Source organism: Sus scrofa, chromosome 3 (assembly GCF_054392235.1).
Source record: "Sus scrofa isolate SSC_HxYL_T2T_F1_AM1 chromosome 3, Sscrofa_HxYL_maternal_Yorkshire_Landrace_v2.0, whole genome shotgun sequence".
Lineage (NCBI taxonomy): Eukaryota > Metazoa > Chordata > Mammalia > Artiodactyla > Suidae > Sus > Sus scrofa.
This window is the reverse complement of record NC_139385.1, coordinates 96,327,862-96,339,593: the sequence shown is the minus strand read 5'-3', so window position 1 is coordinate 96,339,593 and position 11,732 is coordinate 96,327,862. Positions and strand designations below refer to the sequence as shown.

Genomic DNA, 11,732 nt, shown 5'->3' with positions numbered 1-11,732 from the left:
CTAAAAAGACAAAAAAAAAAAAAAAATGGAGAACAGATTTGTGATTGCCATGGCAGGGACAGAAGGGGAGGGAGTGGGATGGACTGGGAGTTTGGAGTTGGTAAATGCAAACTATTACATTTGGAATAGATAAGCAATGAGGGCCTAATAGCACAGGAAACTATACACATCTCCTGTGATAGAAGATGTTGGAAGACTATATGAGAAAAAGAATGTGTGTATATATATATATATATATATATATATATATACACACACACATATGTACATGTATATGTGTGTGTGTGTGTGTGTGTATGACTGGGTCACTTTCCTGCACAGCAGAAATTGAAACAACATTGTAAATAAACTATATTTTAATTTACAACATTTAAAAAAAGAATTTGTATGAAAGAAAAAACACCCTTAATAGCCAAAGAAATGTTGAAAAAGAAAAATGGAACTGGATGTATCAGGCTCCCTGACTTCAGACTACACTACAAAGCTATAGTAATCGAAACTGTATAGTACTATCACAAAAGCAGAAATATAGATCAATGGATCACAATAGAAAGCCCTAATATAAACCAGGTACCTATGCTCGATTAATCTGAAACAACATATAATACAAATACTATAATATATACATATAAATAATGAAATATTAGCCATAAAAAGAATAGCATTCTGCCATTTGCAATAATGTGGCTGGACCTAGAGAGGATTATGCTTAGTGAAATAAGTCAGACAGAGAAAGGCTCTATCTACCAATGCTAGATTCTTCATTGAACCAACTATAATTATTTGCTTATAATTCTAGTTATGGATTCTTTCACTGTCAAACATATCAATTTAATCATCTACATCTGAGGTTTTTTTTCCCTAAGTATCTATTGAGTGAATGAATTATGTGGTAATAGCATTGTTTCACAGACCATTGTAGGGAATCTTTATTCTTCCTCTGAAAGTACTCTCAAGAAAGATTAAACTTGGTTTGCCAAAAGGCATATAGAAAATGAACTATAAGGGTTCACAAGCATCCATGAATTCTTTCAATAGACTTCAGAGGATGATATGAATCCTAAACTGTATACTCTAATGGGGCCTTCAAAATAGTCTCTTCTAGTTTCATGAGAAGTCTGGGGCCCTGTGTGATTAAATTATATGAGGAAAAGACCAGCATCAAAGTCATTACAACATTTCTTTCTATATTTAGTTTCTAAAACAAATCTATGTATCACTTCTTTAAAAAATTTTGAAATTATGTCGTTCCCATCATGGCTCAGGGGTTAATGAATCTGACCAGTAACCATGAGGTTGCAGGTTCGATCCCTGGCCTTGCTCAGTGGGTTAAGGATTTGGCGTTGCTGTGAGTTGTGGTGTAGGTCGCAGATGCAGCTCGGATCCTGTGTTGCTTTGGTTCTGATGTAGGTCAGCGGCTATAGCTCCGATTAAGCCCCCAGCCTGGGAACCTCCTTATGCCGCTGGTGCGGCCCTAGAAAAGACAAAAAAAAAAAAAAAATGTTTGAAGTTGTGCAACTTAATGGAAATATCTTCATGCTAAGGAGTGTAATTTGTATCCACACAGGTGGTAAATCACATAGCAAAAATACCAGTAAACTTGAATTCAGAAAAGTCATGTATTCATTCTGCTTTCACAGCTAAGAATTGTTATGACCCTGTGAAAGTAATTTCATCTCATGTACCTTTATTAATTCTTGTATAAAATAAAAGCAATGCACCAGAAGCAATTTCTTATTGTATGTTTTTAAAGTATTCTTGAGATGTCATTCCAAAGCAGCAAAAGATCAAGGAGGGAGAAATAATGTCCTATACTGATGCAAATATTACTGTGATGATGCTTTGTTCAAGTAACATGCCTGGCTAATCAAAGAAAAACACATTTCCTTATGATCACTTTTCTATTGTTGCATCCATTCAGATATTAATCTAGAGAGTAATGTGAGACTGTATTTTTATTTTTCTCTCATATATTTGACCTTTGATATTCTTCTTCTTTCTCTTTCCTGAAGAGAAAGTCACTGAATTTATAAATTAACATGAGGACATGTACAATTGAATGTGCTTTTCCATTTTGAGTGACCTTTTCCTGGTGAGTGCATTAAAGTGCATTGTCAGTGACACTTAGGAGCTGCTCAGGAGAGTCAGTGAGTTCAGGAATTTCTAAAAGGTTGGAGATTTTATTGCAGTTCATTCGACAGTTATTTCTCCTTACTTTGGAACTGTCCATAAAATCCATTGTTGTTAGTAAATGGTTTGTCATAGATTCATTTATATAAGTTCAATCTTCACATCCAATTATTTACCACTGCAGTGAAATCAATTGGGAAATTATATTTCATCACTAAGGATAATAATTCCAATAAGAGGAGATATGTCCAGAGGATATCAAAAAATTGAAACGTCGTCTATCCTCTAAGTGGATCTAATCCTCTATTTTACCTAACATGATCCCAAGTTACTAATTTGATTACAAATTTATTTGTTTAGTTAAATCAACTAATTGATTGGGTTATCCATAAATTTAAAGCTAATTGTATAATGCTCTAAATGAATAAATATATCAATTTTTTTTAGATTGAAAATAAAATTCACATTTATTTTAAAAATCTAGAAAATGATCTAGCTTGGCTTTCTGTATACTCTGTCATGGGTTTCATAAAATTGGTCAAATATTTTAGTTCACCAAGATGGAATTCTCAGCACACTTTTCACAATCAAAAAAATTTAAAAATAAATTATTTTATCATTAACCATGTTGTCAAGATTAATTAACTACCTTGAAATTAATGGCCAAAGAGATATTTTATTATTGGGTCAGTACTGAAATTTAAAAATCAAATATCCGAGTTTTCGTCGTGGCGCAGTGGTGAACGAATCCAACTAGGAACCATGAGGTTGCGGGTTCGGTCCCTGCCCACGCTCAGTGGGTTAAGGATCCGGCGTTGCTGTGAGCTGTGGGCGTGAGCTGTGGTGTAGGTTGCAGACGCAGCTCGGATCCTGCGTTGCTGTGGCTCTGGAGTAGGCCAGTGGCCACAGCTCCGATTCAACCCCTAGCCTGGGAACCTCCATATGCCGCGGGAGCGCCCCAAGAAATAGTAAAAAAAAAAAAAAAGACTAAATATCATTTTAAATGCTTGTTTTAAATATCCTATAACTAAATTTAGTTATCACCATCGATAACAAGGCCCAATTTATAATTTTAATCTTCATTAGTGGTACTAATTAGAGCCTGAATACCTCAGTGATATTGTATGAACACCTGCAGGAGTGTTCATTGGGTAAGTTTTGCCTTTGTTGAACTTTTTCTATAACTTTTAGAAATCCACAGAAGAATTATTTATTTTTTTAAAACAGTTCATTTTATGACTCAAATAAGAATAATATATCTCTCTCCAAAAATTGGTTTAATTTGGATTTAATAGCTCTGTTCAAATTTTAATTGTTTTAACAGGTCATAAATCTTAATGATCAATTTAATGAGAAAATTTATATTAAAAAGCTCTCATTTTCCTTGACATTAGTATTATCAATAATAACAATATTTAAATCTAATCAATGTTCTAGGCTCATCTCTCTTTCTCTCTAGAAAGTAGATAAACTTTTTAAATGTCATTCCAGAAAGTACATAACTTTATCATAATTTAAGATACCATTATACCATTGTTGCAAGACCTAAGATATACCATTTCTATGCACCACTAAGAAAGAAAATAAAGCCAATAAATAAACTACTACTTTGTGAGCTACAACAAAGACATTAGAAAGTGAAAAGTGTGCATTTCATTTTACAGCCAGTTAGTGATGGTATTTATCCTTCCTATTTTACACATAAAGTAGCTCTATGAGGAACAGCAGGACTATATAACTTGTCTAATATTGCAGAGCTAGAGAGTGACAGAGCTGTGGTCCAGCTTAAGGATCTTCAGACATTAACTCCCCTACACTGTCTCAAATACAATAAAAACCTCAATTAATCCTAGGTCAGGAGTTCAAAAAGTCTGGAATAGAATGAGGCCAAACTGGCTGTTTTATGATAGAAATGGTTCAGTGTCTAACATCTTAAGATCATAAATACAATCTTTTTCAAGAGGAATTTAAAAAGTCTCATTCTGCATATGAATTTTAGATATAGTCAACTGTAAAGATATATGTCAATTAAAAATATTTAAGATGATTGATGGAATGAGCTATTATTTAAATGAAACAGTAGAAATTATTGACCAAAGCCAGCAGGTTTCAAGACAGGACATATATTTATGATGCAATTCTGGTTAAAATACATATTTATATGCACATATACATTCAGATAAATCTCTAGGAGGGTATTTACAGTAGTGTGCTGGTACTTTATAATAACAGCCTTTTAAAATATTTCTAAGAATATGGCATAGGTAGGAGGATAAAAGATAACTGAGCAGAAAATGAGGTTAAAACAATAGCTAGTTATAGAAAATAAAAATAAAAATATAGATATAAAAGCCCCAGATAATATTGAAGGTGACAAGGAACAAAGGAGATATAAAAAAGCGCTGCTTCTTTGCATATTCAGGGAATAATTTAGATACTGAATGTAAATGTCTAACTCTCTTTCTCTCTGTGTATACAATCAAGAATAATAGAAATGGGAAATAAATACATGTCAAAAATTCTTATGTTATGACTCCTGATTCCTGGTTCTGAATGTAAAGAGCTTGACAGCTGCCTTTCCACCTAACAATGAGTAAAGGAATACAAAAACTGCACAGACTGAAAACTTAACAACTCTTTCTGGATATGTAAGAGAGATAAAGACATGGGACAAACTGCTGTTCCCAAGATTGGAGAAACAAACAGCCTAATATAGGGAGTAAGAGCTTCCTGAAATAGAGACTCAATTAAGTGGAAAGCACTGAAAGGTTCAGTAGTGAGCTAGGAAAACCTCACTGAAATGGGATAAGAAAACCTAACCGTAATGGACATACTGCTGGAGGCTCAGTGTGGACAAATCTCACAGTAAAAACTGTTAGGATACTCAAGCATAGAAGATCTCTTAAGGTTTCGTGACTTTTAACTCATGAAGTCCAACCAGGTGGTTTTGTTTACACACATGCACACACACACACATATATATACATATATATTAAATCTCCTTGTGCTTCTGGTAGGGGGAGAGGAAAGGGAAATACTTGTTTGTTTAGTTTGTTTGTTTGTTTGTTTGTTTTAATATACCAGAGCATTCTTCATCCTAGTAAGACTTGTTCTCAGGGGAAACTAACCAGACTCTACCTGCTGGGGTATTATCCGACCCTAACTCTTCTGTATAAAAGGAAAAACCCAGCTCCAGTCAGTTCTGGCTTTCCATGTGAGAGAAGGGAAATCTCCAACTCTAGCTCACTCCAGCCATCCTATTCCACCAAGGGGACATGTTGGATTGGAAAACATTTAAAACTCACATTCTAGGGGCATAAGCTCACTAAAACACTGAGATCTAGTCACAGGATGATAGAAGACATCCCCTACACCCACATCTTACCACCACACTAGTAAATTCCTATTTATAGCAGCACTTTAAGTTGGTCATTATATCTGGCTATCAATAAAAAATTAAAAGGCATGTCAAAAGGTCAAAAACAATTTTAATAATAACATCTGTTCTGGTTATCCTATCTTTATCTCACCATTGCATATGGAATGGAGTGGGGATGGGGCAGAAAGCATGTCTTTTTAGTTCATAGATACCCAGAATATATAGAGCTTTATCTGAACATGATATTAGTCATACAATTCTGGGTCTTGTAACAGATGTCTTAGAGGAGTCTTTTGGGAGTCCTGGGATAAAGAGGAATGTGTTTCCCATATAGGAGTAATGTAAAAAACACCATGGTAAATGGGCAGACTGTGATGAATGGCAAAAATAAATGGCCATAAATTATTTCCTTCCCTAAATCCATGTCTCTCTGTAATGTAATTTTTTTCTCCTTCTCTGAAAAGATGGAGACTATTTCTTTAACCTTCAAGCTGGACTGGCTTTTGACCCCCTATGTCAAGTCAAATAGAATCTAAGGGATGAAACATTGGCTTCTGTCCTGAACTCAGGAGACCTGAATATGCTCTGCATGCTTTTGTTTACACTTTTGAAATTCTGCTGAACTACCATGTGAACAAGCCTAGCTGAGAGTGAAGAATAGGTTAGTAGACATTAGTGCCTGCCCCAAATATCCACAAGACATTTGGGCTACACCAAAAGGTCCTTTATATTTGGTTCTGTCCAAAACCATTTGGCATGGACCAAATGTATTATGGACATTTTTGGACAAGACCAAATGTCCTTCAGGGGCAAGGAGCTGGGTGCAGATGCATCAGTGATCCCAGCCATGACCAGAAGAACTGCCCAATGGAGTCTAGCCTAAATTATTAACACAAAGGCCTGTGATCATAAATGGTTATTGTGAGATGCCACTAAGTGCTTGGTTTGTTTACTACTAAAAAAAAATACCAACCATAAAACTGATTTATGATATTCCCAGACAACATAAGAGAATCAGTGATTAGAATAAAACAAATAATAAAGTAATTCCATATGGTAGAAGGATATAAAATTAGTAGACAAAAATCATTCCCTTTGATATGTATAAACTACAAAAATTTATAGATATAGGTAAGGAGAAAATATTTTTTCCCTTTATATTAGTTATAAATGGCTAAACTACCTATATACATCTAATAAGAAATGTGAAAAATTACCAGTGAAAAACTTGAAAAAACTCCAACAACTTGAACAAATGGAAAGACATCTCTGATTTTCAGACATGATAATTCACTAAAGATATCACGTGATCCTAAATAATATAGTGATTTAATACTATTTAAATAAAAATACCAGTGTCTGGGTATTTTCTGAAGTTTATATGGAAGTTAATTTTTTTTTTTTTGGTGGAAGGGCATCATCCAATATATAATTTTTTACTACTATATGTATATATTTTATTTTATTGACATAAAATGATTTTTATTTTTTTCCATTATAGCTGGTTTACAGTGTTCTGTCAATTTTCTACTGTATGGCATGGTGACCCAGTTACACATACATATATACACTATTTTTTCTCACATTATCATGCTCTGTCATAAGCGACTAGATATAGTTCCCAGTGCCTCACAGCAGGATCCCATTGCTTATCCATTCCAAAGGCAATAGTCTGCATCTATTAACCCCAAGCTCCTAACCCATCCCACTCCCTCCCCCCTTACCCTTGACAACAAGTCTATTCTCCAAGTCCATGATTTTCTTTTCTGTGGAAAAGTTCATTTTGTGCTGTATGTTAGATTCCAGATATAAGTGATATCATATGGTATGTGTCTTTCTCTTTCTAATTTACTTCTCTGAGTATGAGAGTCTCTAGTCCCATCCATGTTGCTGCAAATGGCAGTATCTTGTTTTTTTTATGGCTGAGTAGTATTCCATTGTGTATATATACCACATCTTCCTAATCCAATCCTCTGTCAGTGGACATTTGGGTTGTTTCCATGTCTTGGCTATTGTGAATAGTGCAGCAATGAACATGTATATATATAGTAAAGCAAAATAATTTATAACCTTGGTATGGGAAGACATTTTAATATTTTGTTAAAACCTAGAAACCATAAAAGATAGATGATTTAATCATTTAAAAATCTTTTTATAAGGAAAAAGTAGATTAATAGATTAATTTACCTAATATACAATGGGCTTTTATAAAATAAAGAAAAATCTACCCCAAATCCAAAATTATTATAGAAAAGTTTGTCCTTAGACACACAAAATAGTGAAGATATTTCACCAAGTAAGTAAGATTTATAGCCATAACATGTGAGAAGACATTCAACTTTGCTCATAATAAAATGTGCAGATACCATTTCTCCTAAAATAGCCAAATAGTTAAAGTTGAACAATGCACTCTCTTGGCCGGGCTATGAGTAAAGCAGTAGTCTAATTTTGTCCTGTGGAAGTACAAAATTGGACCATACCTATGGAAGGGATTTGACAATTAATACAAACTTACCCTTTCCTACTCCTAAGAATTCATCCTAACTATACACTGCACACTATGAAATAACATATGCATGAGGTATTTTCAATGACATTATACATAAAATCAGATATTGGAAAAATATCAATATCCATCTATAGAACACTGGGTACAACACTATGATGGGTATCATCAACAGAGAATTTTGGATCTGTAAAAATAATTGGAAAGATCCATATGACTTTATATGGACTGATTTCCATGATACAGTGTTAAGTAAATAAAAATAGTTAAAAATAATAGAAATCCCAGTTATCTCTCCACATTTTGGTTCAGTGAGACATCGCCTGTAAATTGAAATAAATTTCTCTAGTGAATTTAAATTTCACATGGGTTTTGATACTTGCTTTCAAAGAACGTCATTTAACGCACTAAGAAAATTCTCAGTGTATAGGACAACATCCAATTTCATATTTGTCATTCTCCAAGGTAAGTTGACACCAAGAATAGGACTTTAAGAAATCATCTCTTCAATCTGATACAACCCCAACCCCCACAAGTGCATTCAGTGTTGCTGGAAGCAATTTTCTTCTTTTTTAATCCCATTTTCTCTCATTTTCCTTGTCACTTCCCTTGTATGCTCTATGCCCACCTTGCCAAATGCCAACATTTCCATGACTGTCTGAGTTTCAAGTCATTAGAGCAAGGTTAATAAAACTATTCTCTCCTGCAGACCCTTTTATATATTAATGTTGGAAGAAGTAGCAAAGATTTTTAAAAAGTAGAAGAATATCCTAAAATAGAAGGCTTCTTGAAAGTATACTAGAAAAGAAAAAAAAGTAAATTATGGTTTCTTCTATTTTTATAAAAGCCACATTTTTCTGATGGAAAATTGAATATTTTTGGAAAATAATAATGCTAGCTACTTCAAAGTGTTTATGGCAATGATGATTTACAGTGACAATGAATCTACCCCCTCTAGGCTGGACGCAAGAGTCATATAGGAGAGGTGATTATAAGGCCCTGGGGTCACTAATTCTGACCTTTTAAAGTCTAATGAGATATTAATGAGACAGTTCAAATATCCGGAGTAAAAACAACTTGGATTATATCACATTCAAAGTTTGGTGGAGAGAAATCAACTAGATAGTTCTTAAAAATTAATTCCCTTTCTATGACGACACTTGGTTAAGGTCAAACTCAAGGCACTTTTTTTTTTAGTACACTCCCTGAGTTTTCCCACTCCACAAATATGTTCTGCCTCTCCAGGACAGTATGTGCATTTCTCAAAAATCATCATGGCAAATTTCAAATTTATGAGTTTTAGAAAGAAATTTAGCTTCCGTATATTCCTATGGAAATGATTCTGAGCAAATTTTAATTCCATTTGTAGTTTCAACTCTTTTAGAAAATATCTACAGAATACCACCCAGTCACATCTTACTTGTTTACAACATTCACACTTTTGTTTTGTGTACTGAAAAAAATGAACAGAGTGAGAGCTGTAGGTTTTAATTTTATTTGATGACTTCTCGAGGACTATAGCCCAAGAGCCAGCATCTCAGATTTAAGGAACTGCTTGAAAGTGTGTGTGTGTGGCCAGTGTGTATGTGTCTGTGTGTGTGTAATAATATATTTACATGGGATAGACCCGGGACAACTATCTCATCAAAACGGCTTTAGCCATCTCCTTAAAATAACTTCAGCTAAAAGCAAAAGATGTTGAGTGCAATGGTTTTGGACTTCAAAGGGGTAAAAGGCAATTCACATGATGATAGAAAAGCAAATGCTTGCTGAGCCAAGGAGAGAAAATGGGATACACATCTAGAGGAATTTTATCAAACTTGGTAAGTTCCTCCCTGTCTACACACCTAATTCACACTGTAGTCATCTATGGGAACAGCTCCTGCCCTTCATGTTCCGTTAGGCGGTTAGAGGGGAGGTCAAAGTGCCTTCCTGAGTCTTCCTCTGGGCTTTAATTTTTTTCAGCTTAAAATAATCTGCATGCTAGAGAAATCCAGTGTGGCAAATTTGGTTTCCCTACAGTTCTCTATCTTCTCTGATTAAAATATTTTAGTTTGTCCAAATATCATTCTCAAGCAGCAAATGCTACTTACATACCATTTTCATGGATACCAATTTTCTATACTAAAAACATCACTAACACTCATCAAAATTTTACTATTTAACTTTTTTCAAAACCTCAAAATCAAGATATTAAGGAAACATTTGTACTTAACTTTTAAAAAATCCTTATTTTTTCTGACTTGGAGAATATTACTCTGTAATGTTTGTATTTTTAGAAAATGAGTAGGCTATTCTGTGTTTAAAATTTTATCATCTCTTGAAAACTGAAAGTAAATATATTCAATGTATTTCTGCAATGACTAGTGTAAGTGGATTCAAATGGGTTATCCTAAGGTTTATCCTAAATTTAAACCTGTAATGATGAAGAGTTCTGCAACTGTACAAGTTTTCTTAACATTCTCCAGTATATAATTTGGGATATGGATCAAATCTAATTTCACAGTTTGGTAAGGGAAAGTAGCCACTATAGAGGAAAAAATAAATACTTAAATTAGCCTGAATGCCACTGCATCCTTGCTTTCCCCTGAGACTGAGCACAAGGTACTGCCCAATCTCCATGCTCCCAGTTTCATTCAAGATGAATACAGAGTGAGGAGAGGACTATGTTGAGGGTTAGGAAATACTTATTTTGGCCTCAACACCAACTGAAATTTTCTAACTTTGCTGAGGTCTATATTGTTTCTATGAAAACTACATAACAGTTCTATGCAATACAAGCCCAGTTGTTCTGTAGCGTATTAACTAGTTTCATACTGAGCATTGTAACTTACAAACCAACATGAACTTTGAGCTATATCAATAAATCTCTTGATTTTCTGACTGCCATAGAAGGAAAAGTGTTGAGGAAAGGGATCCAAATAATGTGTGTGCCACTTACTTGGCATTTCCAATTAATATGTAGTCACATGAAAATTATTTCAAATCCTTATTATCTGCCTGAACTCTATGCCATGCTTTCATATAATTTCTGAAGACAGCTCAAAGGACTATGCTTTTAAGCTGCTAAATTGTTGTTATAATAGACATTTTCATTAAACCCGAGAAAGTTTTAGTGAGTCAGCCTCTCTCTAGAAATAACTGTAGATGAGAAAAATGGCAAGATACCACCCTGATGGCTTATTGAGTGCAGCATAAGTAAATTAATCACTGTTGCTGCTTCTGACATGATAAAGTTGTTTGGCACAAATAAGGGCATATATAAAATTGATGGGAAATTTCTTTGGAATTACAATTGAGACGGGATGAGCTGCCAAGTTTCCTTTTATGAAGCAATCTCACTAGTGTTCTCTTGGGCCGAAGTCCTTGTCAGATAATGTTAAACTCAGGCTCTGCTACTTATTTAAAACATGCATATTTAGAGTATGCACCAGCTGAAATCAGCCAAGAAATGCCAGATCCTATCCCTAATTATCCCAAACAGAGTCAATTCAAATAATAAAGACCCCTCGAGTGGGACTTAGGAGTTTTGATTTATTATATCAGTGAAACCTGTATCACTGATTGTGTGATTTCTGCTAGAGCCTCAAACCTGCTTGGGCTCTACTCTTTCATCTGTAAAAGTCATAAGGTTTAAGTCAATGGTTTTCTACCTTGAAGGTCAGTTAAGTGTTGAACTGTATGCCCCTAAAATTCATATATGTAAGTCCTAACCCC

At 34.3% G+C, this 11,732-nt stretch overlaps 1 pseudogene across 1 annotated transcript in view; it reads right to left on the bottom strand.

Moving 5' to 3' along the window:
• Positions 1-11,732, bottom strand: part of LOC110260097 (V-type proton ATPase subunit e 1 pseudogene) — a 561,141-nt pseudogene that overhangs the window by 88,699 nt on the left and 460,710 nt on the right. The window lies entirely within an intron of this gene.